At 38.3% G+C, this 16,977-nt stretch overlaps 1 protein-coding gene across 3 annotated transcripts in view; it reads left to right on the top strand.

Annotated features, from left to right (window-relative positions):
- DNM3 (dynamin 3) overlaps positions 1-16,977 on the top strand; it is a 484,254-nt gene that overhangs the window by 457,697 nt on the left and 9,580 nt on the right. The gene's annotated exons all lie outside the window — the stretch shown is intronic.

Genomic DNA, 16,977 nt, shown 5'->3' on the forward strand with positions numbered 1-16,977 from the left:
TATAAATTCCTCCTCCCCTTAGAACCACTGGGCCACAGTATTCAAAAGATTTTCCCTGTTAAAAAAAAAAAAAAAAGAAAACACACCATAAATGTCAGTGTTGAGCCTCAGTTAAAGCAAGATTGAATTACTGTTCTGGAAGCCTCAAATTGACTAGGAAAGCGTCAGCCTTTGTGCCAGGGAGGTATGGAGACACTGGAAAGGGTGTGAAGGGGGGAAGGGGGGGTCCGTGCAGGGTGCAGCAGTCTACTCTTTTGTCTGTTCAGCTGTAAGAAGGAGCCAGAGCAACCTGGTGTGCTTGTCCTGGGGAATGAACATGCATGTCTTGCCTGCTCGCTTGGCTGCTTTACCACTTGGTTTCAGATAAGCTGGCTTGCCAATACCCTTGGAGAAATCAATTGTTGAATGCTAAACTGATTTGTGAAGCAGGGTGGAGTGGTCCTTGGTATTGACAAAATCACACACAGAAAGTAGCCGAGCAGAAGCCGGTAGCCTTAAGCTAGAGTCACTGGATTTAACCTTGCCTGCACTGGGGAATTTACAGGACAACAGTTGTGTTATTCTGAATTTCTAGAATATTCTTAAGTTAGAGCCAGACTTAACTTGATCTGGCCTCGCAAGGAGTCTCAAATGTAAAACAGAAATGAGTTGCAAGTAAGAGGAAAGTTGGTTGTTTTGTGCTGAGCCTTCAAATTTCAGGGCCAGTTCAGCATCTTGGGAGGGAAATCCCTGGGGGGGAGGGGGGGAGGGGGTGTCACCTGAGAGAAAGCAAGAAAGACTCTGTCAGGATCCTTATGCTTATTAAAAGTTTAGCTTTAGATGGAGAATTCTGACCGCATAAAGTCTGTTTTTAATAAAAGCCAGAGCAGGAATCTTACCAAATGCAAGCCAGAAATGGGGTTTAAGATTTCAAAAAAAGAAAGAAAAAGAAAGAGAGACAAAGATAGAAAGACAGAAAAAAAAAAGCTAAGGGAAACTCTTGTTGAAACTTCACCTTGTTCTATTTATTTATATATTCTCTTTTCCCTCCGTGACTTGCCTCTATTTTCTCTATTAAAAACTTTTTTTTAAGTTGAAATGCCATTATCCATCATCTCCAGGAAAACAACCCTTAGCTTTCCGAGAAGGAAGTTTGATTTTTTTCAAGTTCTTTGCTTTCTTAAGGGCCCTTTCTCCTCTTTTATCTGAAACCAGAAACTCGTAACGTGACAAGACAGCGCAGGCCTTGTCCCGCCGGCTCCCTGTGGGCTTTAATATTACAAAGGCAGCAACTGAGCTGTCAGAGGTACAGGATTCTGCCGTTCAGCATGTGCTTGGACATAGTTTCCTCCTGGGTAATTCGTGACTTCGTTAGCAACTTAGGATCGTGACTTTCAAAGAGCACCTTTACTTTTTAGTTTAAACCTAATCAAAGTTAATGACAACACTCGCAATAATACAGTTACCAAGACCATTCTCTTTCCCAAAAAAACGCTATTATTATAATTATATCTTGTCATCCCAGTATAAAGGAAGAGAGAGGAAGGAGAGAAGCTGATAGAGTAAGTTTGGCCCAGTCCTTCTCAGCAGCTCAAGAAATGTTCTGGTTTGTGTGCTTAGAGCCTTTCGGTGAGGGAGCTAGAAGTATGACAAGCTCTGTGCCTGTCTTAATTAATTCCACCTGAACTAGAGGAGCTTCTTTATCCCAGAGAGACTCACCAGAATGGATGCTTCTGTCATGAGTTAGTTGAGCGTACACAAATCTGTGATTTGTGGAACATTTTCTATTGCCAGAATATTTGGATTGTCCCATCCCCTCTCACCCCTACTCAGCTTCTCTGAAGAGGCTAAAACTCTGTCTGAGAAACCCAGTGAGTGGTATTCTTGTTTTAGCCAGATGATCTTAAACAGACCGCTTTAGGGGCCCTGTTCTCTTACTTGAAGATTCTAATCTTCATCAAATACTAACTTTAGGACTGATGTAGCTATTTTCAGTTACAGCTTCTTAAAATTAGTTAATTGGGAATCACAGCCTTTGACATTAACAGAACAAATTAACTGAATCAGAGTGTGTTTTTCCTGGCAACAGCCGACTCTGGCATTATTTCACTCATTTTTCTTCTCTCCTTTCCTTGGACTAAGCTATTTTGCAACGGTCAAAAGGGGATAAGGGTGGGAGTAAGGGTCTCTTTCCAAGGAAAAGCAAGCTCATTTACCTCATCACCCAACTCTATGAAAAAAAATGTTGAAGACTGAAAGGACTTTGTTTTAACTACCCTTCTCACCAAGTCTGCTGGTACCTTTTAAAAATGGCAAAACTGTATCATGGGAAAGGATTTGCCCTTTGCACCGGCTCAGCCACAGGACAGAAATTCAATATGGAAACCAAGAAATTCTCCTACGAATGAATGTCTCATGAGCCCCATAATGGAACTGACGCCCCTCACTTCATAGATAGTGCAGGGTAGCATCAAGATTAACCTAGGGTTTCTTGTGGTTCTCTGATGGTGCAGGTCAATCGTGGTCTACTTTGAAAGTCTCATCACATCCCCATATTCTCAGTAGTTTATCATTAAACCAAGCACAGCAAAAGATACATAAACCTTTCTATATAAAGAGACCATCCATGCCCTCCTATTTTCTTCTTTAAAGAGGTGCAAGCCATTGGTTTTCTTTTTAATTTACTTTCTTCTTGTCTTAAATGTTTGATCTTATTTCCTGTTGTGCTCATTCTTTTATATATTTTACATGTTGATGTAATTCACAGTTGATTTAGGTCTTTGATTTGGACTTTCCAGCCAGTTCCCCTAACTTTAAGTGAAGATAAGCCCACAATACTTATGAGTATGTCTTTGCATCCCTAACATCAAGGTTTGGTGCCATGAAGGATGAAGCTGCAGAGCCCTGAAGTCGTGGGCTCAGGGTACAAGGACAATTAAACAACTTATGTGACTAGCCTGTGTCTGAGTCCCCTGAAACCAAGTACTGGAAACCTCCTGACTTACTCTGTCCTCAACAGTCCCCTGAGAGTATGACTTCTTTTAGCAGCTGAGTATCATTTGGACAAATGATGCATTCCTCCTGTGATTCCTGATTTTGGCCATGAAGCTTTATCTGTTTTCCTCACTATCCCTCTCCTTTAAAGTACAAATAAATAAATACCGATCTGATTTTCTACCTTTTTTAGGGAATAAATTTTATATTTAGCAACTGAATCGAAACTAAGCAAAAGACTTTTCTTAAGGGAAAACTGCCAAAAATAGAAACAATTTGGGGTGTTCTTTCTGATTCTTAATATTGAAGGCATCACTGAGGCTACTGAGTTACAACATTTGTTACTGAAACTGGAATGTAATTAATAATTTGTTTCAGGTTGAACATGAGCTGCCATGATGTTTAATATAGCTCAATGAAAATAGAAATTTGATCACATGCTGTTCACTAAATAAAATGTCCAATTTTATGTAAGCCCCTCAATTAAATATCCCATCAAAATCATTGCAATTCTACAAATGCTGATTTGTAACATAATATCTCACCAAGGTGAATCAATGGTTATTGTCAAAGTTTTTTCATTCTTCGGGTTTTGGTTTCAATCTGGTTTAAGTGAAAGTAAAATTAATCTGGTGGTTTCCTTCTTGGGCCTAGCAAACTTGAGTCTACTTTACACAAACATATCCATCCTGCCACAGCGCCGATGACTGGCAGTCTGTTTAGGCGAGACCCAAAGACAGAACGGCAAGTGTTCTGGAGATCAGAATATGGGAGCTTTGCAGATGTGTCAAGGTAGACTTCAGATTGCCTTTCTGTTTGCAATGTGTCCCTTCTCTAACTTGCCTAAACATCCCTGTTGCGGGAGAGTGAAAGAACAAAGAAAATGAGTAGCAATCTCCATGAGGCAAAGCATAAGCAAAGTATAAGCAATGTAAATGCAAACAGCAGCAGGCGTCAGTAAATATAACAATATTGCTGCTGTTAGACCAGTGGTTACTGGCATTAAGCTAACCAGACATAAGTGCTCCCACACCCCATGACAAATAATAGCAAATAGCTCCATCATTGTTCTCTAAGTTGTTAAGCTCCAACTATCACCAGGACAACCTTCGAAGTTCCAGAGTGCCCAGCTCTGCCCTGAGTTTCACCTGATTGATAGAGGAAAACAGCCAAGACCAGAGTCTGGCAAAAGAGTCACTGACCAGTGAAAAATGCACAGTAAAAGATTATTATTCTTTCTGTGGCCAGTCAGCAGCAAACTGTCACCAGTGGAATCTGCTGAATATATACAAGTTGATGTCAGCTCAAAGAAAAAAGTTCTAGCCGGTGTAAGCAGACACAGTCTTATGTATGTACACAAGCTAGTGCTTCTGTTTCCTCACTGCCCTCTCTTGTCTCCCTCACTGTAAGACAAGAATGATTTTCCAGGGAAAAGCTTCATGTCCAGACAGTTATGGCTAGATGGCATGTTCTTCAGTGACTTCAGAGATTCATGTGCAAAATGATTCATGGCCCTTGCGCCTCTAAATTTTATACAAGCAGCAAATTACAAGAATGGGCTGTTGGATGCTTCTTCCTTCCCCAGACTTGTCAGTTACTATGAAAGATTAGAAGCAAAATTTAGCTCACAAGAATTGCTTTAACCATAAACAGCCAGGAAATGAAAGGTAAAAATATGAATGTAGCATCTTTTCTTTAGAATGTGCCTTCAGTGCCTACATTCAGCAACATGAGAAAGGAGTCGGGAATTTAGCTAAGCTGTTGATGGCTTTTGTCTGCTTGTCATAACTTTGTTGCTGCTTAAACAGAACTTTAAAAGGCTGGACACTGAAACCCTTTTGCTTACTAGAAGCAATTCTTTGGAACTATTTGCTGGAGGAACCTCTGAATGTCAACACATATTTACACCCTTTAATTCCCAAACAAAATCCGTTTGGTCTACCAAATGACACAGCCAACAGAACATCATGCTTTCAGTATGGTCATTATTTATTTTTAAGTTCAGGGGAAGGAAGGGCAGTTTTGGGAGGGCATTGGGTTTGAGAGAATTTGTTTGCATGTTGATGCCTTAACACTAGTATTTAGTTGAAGTTTAGATTTTGTGGTAACTCTGAACAAAAACAGAAGAATGCCTACATGGTGCCAGGGCTAAAGCTACGAGGCCTTCACAACTTCATCACATGGCTGATACGTTCTTTTTCTTCTGACTGCTTTTCGGGCATCACAGTCACATGATAGACAACACCAGCAGTAACATGTGCTCTAATTTCTGGAACACTTTTTTTTTTTTAATTATTCCCATAAACACTAAGATATATCCACTCCTGTTTTCTAGCCAAAATTATCAGCTCACTTGATTTGTCATATGGACACATTCTAGTCAAGGAACAACAAAGAAAAAACCTTATTCAAAATGACAGTAACAAAATTTTTAATCGCTCCTATCCAAGAGCCAAACTGGGCCTTGGTGACTTTGGTTTTGAGACCTAGAGACTTAAGTCCACATTTTACCCCATGCACTAAAAAAAGATAATAGATAATGTTCTTACTGCTCTTATGGGAACCCAGTAATTTGTGCAAATTAATTGGAATTAATTCCGTTCCTTCCCTGATTTTTCTCAGCATGGGCTTATGAACCAATTGAGAGGAGAATAATGTAAAGATCAGGATAACCACCAACTAGATCTACCACCACAGTTACTCCCTAAGAGGAAATGAGGCAGTGAGAGAAAACTTCAGGTGACTTTGATGTGATTTGGGAAAAGATCTTATTTTACAATCAAATATACTAGTTGCCTCCACCATGTAATTACTACCTGAATTTGGTTTCAGATTTCCATGAAAGAACATTATCTAAACTTGGTTTAATTATATTCATCTAGAATGAGACCCTTATCAGAGAAGGAAATGAGAAAGACTTTTAAAGTTATTATGCAGCTCAGAGAGTCTAAAATGAAATTATTTGAATTGGGAATGGATACTTATGTAAGATAGATTCTATACCATGGGTATTTTTTAAGTTTATATTAGGATTATTCTCACAGCCAGTTTTAAAAGTGAATGTAATTTCCCCCTCAGATAAATCTAGCCTTAATTCTGTGTGCAAGGACCTTCCATAGAAAGTTTATACACTGTTCTACCTCTAGGTCAGTATTCATAGAGGAAAAGCTATAAAAACCAAGGAAAATGTCTACTTATTTTTAAAACAACTCGAATTTCCTTTTGCTGCTTCAAAGTATTGGAAAATATTTTAATAAGTAAAATAAAATTCCATGTGAGGCAAATTCTACCTTAATTATTACCTCTTGGAGTGGAAAAATTAAGGAAACATTAGTAAATGTGTTAACTAGAGAAACCACTGTAGTAATTTCCCACCACATATCTGGGTCTAAATTCAAAATAAATCCCATGTTGCACATATAATTTGGAAGAAAGCTAACTTGTAGTTTTCTAACAATAGTATCAGAACAGTCAGGACTGAAACTGATGGGCTAGAAAGATCCCTGTGATTCCTCAGTAGACCTTGATTGACTTACTTAAGTGCCCTATAGTTCAATTTAGGAATCCTTCACGGAGAGTATTGATAGGATTGCTTGACTTGTTTTAATATTTCAAATTACCCATGATCATCTCAATACTTAAATACGAATAAACAATTAACTAATTTTAAAACACAGTGCCTTTGAATCAACTCTTGAAAGAATGTCCCTCACTTTTGCTTAAAACGTTGGTTGGTTACATCTTTTCCTTCTTTTTACTGCCTCACCTCCTCTGTGTGTCACCGTTTGACATCTGCTCACTCATAGTCTTCTAGGTGACTAGATGAACACCAACAGCTGTCATACCAATAGCCACTATTGCTACCTTGTTCCCAAGAAGCCTCAGTCAAATATTCCTGAGCATCACAAGGAATCATGGGAATTTATAAAAACTTTCATAATCTCCATAGACTTCAGTTTTCATGCAGGATGATATTTCTCAGTAAAATGGTATGTGTTTCTAATTTTCTTTATGGATTAAGTGCACTGGCTACAGTGTATTTTGAGATGTAAAGTTATGTAGCGAAACTAACGAAGGTAACTCTGGTGATTACCCCCCATTCACAAAACAACGTCAAATCAGAATAGTAAAGTATTAGAACATGTCTATTAATTGAATTTTTACCACCTGTCTTCTGTGGACCCTTGTCCTGATTCCCTTCCTTTCCCAGTTGGGCCCTATAACCAATTATATAGGAGATTGTCCCTTTAGTTACTATGTCAGACACCTGCCTTCTAGCTGTACTTGGCAGGCCAGCAGGATGAGGTAGTAATAGAAGAAAATGTTCTGGTTCTTTGGCCTCATTCACGTACATTATTAAAAACGGTATTCTGTGACTGAGAACAGCATTGCTGTGAGATTCCCTTGGTTCTAAAGTTGCCTAAGACTATGGAGGAACAAGACTTGCATGCTTTTCTGATCCAGTCTAGAATAATGGAAATATAAATCATATCTGCCTTTGCCTGTCCTTTTAGTGATGTTTACAGATGTATGTAGCTATGAGCTCTTTCACTTTAGGAACTTGTGGCTCTAATTCCCCCCATGTAGCGTCTTCTTAAGCTTAGCCTTCCTGGTCATTACAGCAGCATTTCCCTAAAAGCATATTTTGTGAACTATTTCTCCAGGATGATGGCAGTTTTTGCAAGACAGATGCCTAAAAGACATATGGTTTTCATAGCTTTTTTTCCGTCTAGACTAGCTTTATTTAGTGACTTTTGGTCTGAATTGGTCTAGTTAAAGTTTCTATAGAAGCTTGTATAAAAATTTAAAATGTGGGCATACCATTAAGGTGTAAAACAAAAAGTTTGACTTCTTATTGGCGAGAGATGAAAAAGGACTTGGTTGAAAATTTCCTTCAGGTGAAGTCATTCCTATTCTGCTGTATACCCACTATGCTCCATCCCACAACGCTGTCCCAAATGGAAAGGCTTACACTAAAAGTCTGATAACTATTAAATTCATATACTTGTCATTGTTTCCCTGAGTAAATTCTTTTTGTTCCAGCTGGTGAGTGAGTGAGTGAGTGAGTGAGTGAGAGAGAGAGAGAGAGAGAGAGTATGTGTATGTGTATTAGAAAACTCTAATTCTTTCTGCAGACTCTTTACGTGGCCCAGGGGACTTATGATTCCTTGCCCTTTTAGCACCAATTTTTACAAACACAGCATTTCCCTCATTAAAAAAAAAAAAGTTTGGGGGGTGCAACAATCCACGGAGTAAGGGAACGTTTAGGAGTTTTTGCAGTGCCTTCAACTACCGATGACAATTCCATTTTAAAGTGTGGTTTTTGAGCCAGTGTCAGAGACTCATTTAGAAGCAGTCTGACACTTGAAGAGGAAAAGAATGACTCCAGGCCCTGCCCAGAAGTCGGCCTTGTGCTCCCTCTTTGGTCAGAGACTAATGCCACAGCCCCAGCCCAAGTCCCCGTCAAATTGCCTCCTCAAGAGTAGTCTCGTGGAAGGGAGAACATGTGGGCCGCTGGTCCCTACCAGTATCATCACTTGGCTTTGCACTGAGCATTTAATTGGACTTAGTCACATATTTGTTCACTGACATGGCAACTTGCAATGCACACTGGCTGTTTTTCTCTGTTTGCTTTAAACTTTTTGTTTTCAAAATGCAAGCTCTAAAGCATGTTAGAGCTCCTCCTGCTGGCATTCCACTTCTTAGCCATTGGGATCCTCATTATGGGCCATTGACTCTTTGTCTGCAGTTTGCCACTTGGTCTAATAGAAATGATGTGGTACATTTAAAACTGGCCTTGTATTTCACCTGGTATCGTGGTCAGGCAGAAGTAGATGCTGGTGCGACACGGATTGCATCTAAGTCTAGTAATCCCTCAGGTTTTGTTTTTTCTTTAACAAAATAAATAAGTAAAAAGAATTGGAATGTTAACTTTCCCACTAATAATTCTAATTCCATATTTACCCTTTCTGATATAAGGTCCCAAGTCATATGCTTTTTCCTGAGAGTTCTTACTCTCTCTCTCAGAAAGGGGCAAAAAGTCTTTTTCACATTTCCAAAGCAGAAATGAGTTTTACAGTTTTGTATAGTGTCTCCAGTATTGCTTTTTTCCCTGTGATATCCTTGCTTTCTTGTCCTCTTCTCTTTGACTAAAAATGACAAAGGAATCTGCATCTGAAAAGGGCAAGTTTGCCTCAGCCTGTAGCTAGCTTTTAAAGGCCTCCTTTCCAACCTCTTTTCCTGCCCCCAAATGTGGGAGTTGGTTGACCCCTTCCTTCCTCAGGTGGGAGTGAAGGGAAGAGCAGAAAAAAGATAGAAGATGGGTCAGGTTAGAAATAGTCTTACCTCAGATGCCATCATTGGGGTTAGGTGTCTATAGCATTGTAGTTCTCTGAGATCTCTGAGAAATTTGAGAGAGAAGGTGGGGGAGGGATAGGAGGACATGAGAGGAAGGGAGGAAGAAAGAAAGGAAATAAAAAAAGTAACAGAAAGGGAGGAAGGGCAAGAGACTTGAGAGGAGAGAGGGAAAAGGAGGGAGGGAAGGAGGAAGGAAGAGAGGAAGTGGAGCTGGGGAAGAGTACCAGGCAACTTTCATTCAGTGGTCATGTGCGTGTAAGTCTCTTTAAGATCTACATTCTTTCTCTCTGTCTTCTTACTTTCTGCTTCTTTGTGTATCTTTTAGTCTTTTCCTCTATCCAGTTTATCTGTTGTCAGTGATACAGTGCAGAGGTTAAAATCTGAAAAGTTAATCTCAAGAGTAATGCTTTTTAGGAATCATTTTAATATAACTAAAAACCGTCTAAGTTATCAGTTTTATGAAGTAGACGTTGGGAGTGAGAAAACAAATTGTTTCAACACTTGTGATAAAGATTAAGACAGCAATTTCTCAAACTGACAGAACTTTTTCCAGCTTTCTTTCCTTCGCACGCACTATTTCCTCTTCCTGGAATGCGGCTCTTAACTTTCCTTGTTTCTGGAAATCCTTCTAACCCCCAACCTCCCTGCAATCCTAGGACCCAGTGTCCTGAAAATCCCCCAGGCTTGGTCCTGTGACAGGCAATGCCTACCCCGTGTGGTCTCTCTGAGCTTGTCTCTCTTGCCCCATGTCAACTAGAAACTCCTGACCCTGAGTCTATTTCCGGTCCTCTAACTCTTAATACAATCCTAGCACCTACACAGGAGTTAGGAGGGAACAAAAGAAACAAAAGTAGTTATGTGGTGCTTCATTAAAATTTAGTTTAGAATTAGCCCAATATTTAGCAGACTTTATTAAACAACTTAAGTACAAACACTTTCTCTCCTACTCTATTCACTTTGCCTGAGTGAATGCTATTGTAAAATTCAGTTTACAGAATTAAACAATTTACAGAACGGAATTAATGTGGGTAAGTCATCTTTTAAGTTGCCATTTTGTTGCAACCACTGGAGTGGGAACAGCTAGTCCATCACTATGGGTGAAATATAAGTCCAGTTATTCAGGTGGCATAGGAGGGAAAGCGTGGCAAGGCAAATTATATTATCATTTATCTCAGAGGTGAATTTATGCAAGATATCATATGTTTGTATCATCAACTAACTTTCATGGGCTGTTTTTCTCCTTTGCTCTTAGTTCAAATTCCATGAATATGAATGCATTCATATTTTCCCAATGACATACATTATAAAATTATGGGTTCATTTTCACAGGGGAAAGAAATGCTGGCTCTAATATGTAGCAAGAATCATATTAGAGAATTCCTGAAACCCTTTCAATGAACTCCAAGCCCTGTGTTCTTTCCAGCATCTACTGTAAACTATTCTTGGATGGTAATGTTACTAAACTGAAAATGCCAAAATTATGCTGGATGGCATCCTATAATATTTGTTAATAAATTACAAAATATTTTATTCCTTTGTGGACAAAATCAGATAGCATTTTTCTGAACTTAACTTTGTACCTTCTAGCTATGTAAAATCTGTAGTTTTTAACTATATACATGCTCAAAACAAGAAGCAAGGCACCAGCTCCACACTGAAATTTAAAATAGTTCATCCTGTTATCTGTTCTCTTGAAGCAGATACAAAAGAAAGGCCTACATCATAGTTCATTGTCTTTCCACTGTAGCTAGAGACAGGCTCCTTGGATCCTGTAGCCCATTCCTATTTCTTCAAAGTACACTGTCCTGTACTGCAACCCTTATGAGGAGTAATGTCAGTTCATAGGCGGTTTCTAATGTCATTCGATGGTAAACCATTAAAGATGCCTAAAACTTCAAAGGATGATATAAGGATTAAGTAGCTCAAGAAGATCATAGAGAAGCAAACCATTCAGATTCCTGGGGGCAAAGGCTGGACACCCCCCAGCCTCTGGACTAATGCCTCCAGAGCCATTTTTATCCAGAGATGCTTTGTAGATTCCTGGAGAGCCTTTTCAAATATTTAGAAGGAAGGAAGGAGAGAAGAGAGGAGTGTAAATGTTGTTTCTCTTTTGTTTTATTACCTAAGAATGTATATATAGCTAACAGAAAGGAGATGTCTTACATCATGTAGTTCAGTAGCAAAATCCTTCATTTTTTTCTTAATGATTTCATCAATATGATAAAAAGTAAGTTGATATTAGGCTGATGATTCTCAGAAACCTGAGGTGTGTGGGATAGCTCCTGATGCTAAATGTAATTAGATGTCATTGAGTTTTTGAGATAGTTTTAAAATTTCTTAAATTATATTTAAGGAGTAGAACTTATTTAAGAGAAACAGTGTCCTCTCTTTTTCATGCAAATTAACTACCCTTTAAGGTAGTCTCATTTCTCTGGAAGAGTCTACTTTATTTCTTTTTGAGGATTTTCTTTTCACTTTTTAATTTGGGCCCACCTAGCTATCTTCAGTCAAACACTCCCCAAAGATGAGAATTTGGAACACACTTTTAGAGATGTTTGCTATCTGTACTGTCATTTTTGTAAGCCAGTACAATGATAAAGCCAATACAGTGATATATAACAAGAAAATGACCTTAGTATCATATCTTGGTCTTTACAAAATTAAAACTGAAACTGATTTCAGGTCTCAGTCTAATTCCCAAAGGCACCAATTCTAATGCTCAGTCTAATTCCCAAAGGCATCAAAGTACTTCTATAGCCATTTCTTATTCCTTATTATTATTCTTATGAGCTCTGTCTCCTTTTGCTCAGAGTTTATCTGGCAAGTAAATTGAGTTGTTAATAAAGTAAATTAAAAATTATTTACTATACTTTAGAACATGGTTTTGAAAGCATAATCCCAGGAGCAGTAATATTGGTATTATCTGGAAAATAACTGGACCTGTCCTTCCCTATTAAAAGCCTTGCATGGGACCCAGCAACCACTGCTTTAGCAAGTCCTCCAGAGAATTTTAATGCACATCCAGTTTGAGAACCATTGCTTTTAAACCTGCCAATATTATTGCCCAGTAGAAAGAATCCTTGACACAGAGTCGGGAAAGCTAGACTTAAGCCCAGCAAGGGGATGAGACTGAGTTACATGGATGTGGGCTTGGGCTGACTCATACTTTTACCAGTCAGATCATTCTTCCTGAGGAGGAAAAAGGATAGGGGCATGTCAGTAACCACTGTTATATTACCTGGAAGCAAGGTGATTTCCACCCTACCCCCTGAATCCTCACATCATGAATCCTCAGAACCAGCCAACCCAAAGACTAGCAGATGGAATTTAATTCTTCCATTCTTAGAAGATAATTGAACAAGACAATGAGACAAATAATGCATTCTTCTTTCTTATCAAGGAAGCCAGTTTCTCCCTCACAATGCCACCCACCCTGCAAGAGCATTTGACTTTCTTACAAAATTTGTCATTGTCCAAAATACTATAAATGATCCATCCCTGCAGCTACAAATACAACTACTACATCTTCCCCTTTGATTTGGATGGTTCTTCCCATCGTAACCATAAACCGCCCACACAGGACACAGTGTTTCAATAAACACTAAGTGATGCAAGATGACCCATTTCAATATAATGGGTTTCTTAATGAAGCCCATCACTAAACAAAGCAACAGCAAAATTTGGTAGAAAACAAATAACTTCACTTTGCCCAAAACAAACTGTCTTATGAGGTGAATGTCTTTGGAAACTCTTTGAATGGGTAGGAACTGGACCAATGAGATGAACCTAAAACAGTAAACCTTAAATGTCTTTCTGGTGTCTGAGTTGGCAAACAGCTTTGCTTGTTGAGAAAATTCACACTGAACCACTTAATGTTGCTCTGGAATTGCTTTCTAATAGAGTTTTATCTACAGACTACAGAGGTTTATTGTTTTAGAAATAAAATTATACTCAATTGTCCCAGAAGGAATTTCTCCCAGAAGGTTTGGAAGGGATGGGGGGGGGGGAGGGAATCTCTTCTTTAGGAGCTGTACTAACTAACTACATGTATGGGTTACTTTAAATCTGAAACTGGATATGTTTTAATAACCTCATAATTATTGTGAGAGAACATGCTGGAAATCTTATTACTCTTTCAACCATTAATTCACCCACCACACAGGTATGGTGTGACTGCTCAGTACAAGGCCCAAGGGTCTCCTTTAAAGAATTTGCATTGGATAGGTTCTCCTGGTTTATTTGTTTGCTATATATATATATATATATATATATATATAAGCCACCACATCAAGTTCTGAGATACAATGGTGAAGTAGACTTAATAAAGACTCAACATGTAACAGAAACTTAATTCTCCTACTCCTTGCCTTATCTTTATGGAACTTCCAATTAAAATATCCTTCTCTTGTTCCATTAGCATAGTCCAGGGACTGGGAAGGAAATTCATGAGAAGTTACTATGCCATCAGAGTGATTAAATCTTTCTGTTCTCTATCTCCACCATCAAAGTTTCAGTTCTCATTGCTTAATTTATAGTTTCTTACAACCTCAGTATAGACTTACATTCTCTTACAGCTTCCAAGTATTATATGCCACAGTCACAATCATATTTGCCCCTTCTTTGACCACATTATCATATTTTCAAGCTTCCCACAATACAGTCTATGTTAAAAAAATATTGCCCTACATTTTCCACCTAAAATGGGGCGCTATAGTAAAACCACTTGCATGCTTGTCTTAGCCCACTCATCTTCTGCCCTGAAAAGCTTCTGAGTTTCTTTAAAATCATGCAGAATAACACATTCCACAGGGTAGAAGTTTGCTAATGAACATGAGTGGTGTATTAGTCTGAGTCTCCTCTGCCTTAGATGAGAAAACTGAGAGGCTAAGAATATAGTGGGCTAATAGTGGACTAATGATGGTACATATTGGCATCTAGGGTGAGAATCCATAGTTTTGACTTCTGATCCAAGACTCTTTCTATGTAAACCTGCTACCTCAAATATAAACCTTGGAAAAACACCTCAAAAGTGTTGTTTCATCCATAATCTTATTGGACTTTTTCACCTGGATGTTGGTTTATGATCTAACCTGCTCAGGTATCTTTGTTTTGGCACTTCTTAGACATTCCTTTGTTTATCCATTATTAAGGACATGTGTATTCACTGCCATCTATAATCAGCATATACGAAATGCTGGATACATGTTACAAATACAGATTATGTGGTGTGTACTCTCAAGGAATCTACTGGGATTGTAGGCAGTTATCTAGTAAATAAACATGTAATTACAAGGTTCAGTGCTTATGAAATACATAAACATCATGAAGTGACCTGGGGTGGTGTGGAATTGCAGGATTGCCAGGAAGGGCTGAAGAGTAACATTTTAGCCAAGAACAAAAGAATCAGAAGAGCACATTTTTGTGTTACTTACTCCCTTAGCTACAATCCTTGGTCCAAGCTCACATGTAGACATGAAACAATTTCCAACCCACCATATCACAATGTAGCATGCCTGTCATGAATTTGTCATCTGAGATCCACTTTTTAAAAAGTAAAATCTTCTACTAGAGTTTCCCTCCTTCGAATTCAAATTCTGGCCAATTCCCCCGACACCCGTAACTGCTTAGTTGCTAAGAAAACATTCCTATAGGTTATATTACTATTTACTAAATTCCCTCAGGGCAGAGGGCCTATTGTTTAGTACCTATTTGAGATAAAGAATTGCACAAACACTTTATAAGTAGAATGTGAAAAATCTCAATCCTACATGTCACTGTAGCTTTTTTCCCCCCACAACTGTAACTTACTAACACATATCTTTGTGTCCTGAAAAAACTAGAGGATATCACAAGATTATATAAGTTGCTTTTTTATGTTTAAAAAAAAAACTTTCATTTATTCAGTTGTCAAACATTCAGTAGCTAAATGTCAAGCACTGAGCTAGACATTGGAGGTATAGGAAGGTGAATAAGACACAATCCCTTTCTGACCAGTGGAGAAAAACACATAAGCCTAGTAAGAGTCATGGAGGGGAGATCAGAGAAGACTTCATCCACCAAGAGAAGACTTGAAGGATAACTAGCACTTCCAAACAGAAGAACAGTAAGGCAGAGAGAGCATAATTGCACATAACACCGTGTTGCACACTGTGAAACAAGTTAAGTGGAGATGGCCTTTGACCTCCAGAAACTTCACATCAAAGGAAAAAGTGATTCAGTTCAGGAGTCAAAAAGTAAGTTAAATAAATATGGTCATTTTTAATGAAAATGAGCAATAGGCTAACGAAAGGGCAGGTGTTTTGATGAACACAAGTCAAAAGGAAATTAAGGAAGGATTTTTGCAGCTGGAAATTGCTAAAACATTTCAGGTGGTGGTACTAGCCAGCAGGCTTTCTGAAAGAAGAGGGTTTATTTGTTGACCCAAATTGAACAACTGGGATCATTTGGTTTCATTTTGTTACTGTGCCTTTAGATCATCTCTAATTACTCTTCAAAAAACTGAGAATCTGCTTAATAATGACTAGTATAAGATGTTAAACTGGATGGTACCTTCCCAAGGCTATCTTCCCTATAAATCCTCTAAGATATTTTGCAGTAAGCAAAAGGAATTCTGCTAGTACCTATGAATTTGTGTTTCAGTGGTTAGTATTCTTACTGTTAATCCATAAGATTTCTTTTGCTTTCATTTTTACCTTAACTGTCTAGTTTTTATTTTAAAGCTTTGTGAGTTTCTAACATCCCATCATTGTTTCCTTTAACTTTTCCTTTAACTTTTCTAATTTCACTTCTTTATAACATAGAAAGGACAGTTGATTGAACATTGTAGTGTTTCCAGTACAGAAGAAAACCCTATGACATGACCATAATTCCAGAAGGCATCTTTCTGATAAAAGTCAGTTGGAGAGCTTTATCAAGAAGAAAGGTCTCAATTTGTAGATTTTATTGCATTTTTATTGGGTAGAAAATTCTACCCAAGATACTACACACAAAGATATTAAATACTAAGTCAAGTACACACAGACACAAAGCTTATTAATACATATATGTAGGAAGTAAATACAGGAATTTAGGGAGTAAGTGGTGTTACTTGGCAATGTGGAGATTCTCACTTACAGAAATATTTCATCATCTGGAGTTTGTTTATTCAGCCACCCCAGCTATAAGGAGTGCCTTTATCAACCAGAGAGGGCTACTACGAGTGATGACATAGGTAGAACCCCACATTGGAAGTAGACCTCTTGCAATTGCTCAGGCTCTCCCCCTGCATCTGTTTGCCCTTACTTGTGACGCTCTCCAATGTCCTTGATCTCTCACTTTCTATGGCTCTGCAAATGAGAAGTAAACATATAGAACAAATTAAGGAAAGCCACCAATAAAGGAAATGGGAGGTGGCTAACATCCTGGTAGTGAGAAAAAAAGACTATCATATTAAGGGAACTAAAAATTCAAAAACCCTCATTCTCTGAGGCCCTGTTACCTTATCAATTACTAGAATTGGAAAAGATTAGAGTTCACTCTGTGGAATCAGACTATTGCCTGAGGAACAGGGGCTCGTTTCAGGTGGCTTTTAAATGACTTCATGTTTCTGTTAATCTTAGGAGGGAAAACTTCAGTTTTGAGAAAGATTTGCTTATGAAAAAAAAAAAA

The sequence above is a fragment of the Condylura cristata genome, unplaced genomic scaffold (assembly GCF_000260355.1).
Source record: "Condylura cristata isolate star-nosed mole 26May11 unplaced genomic scaffold, ConCri1.0 scaffold00024, whole genome shotgun sequence".
Classification (NCBI taxonomy): domain Eukaryota; kingdom Metazoa; phylum Chordata; class Mammalia; order Eulipotyphla; family Talpidae; genus Condylura; species Condylura cristata.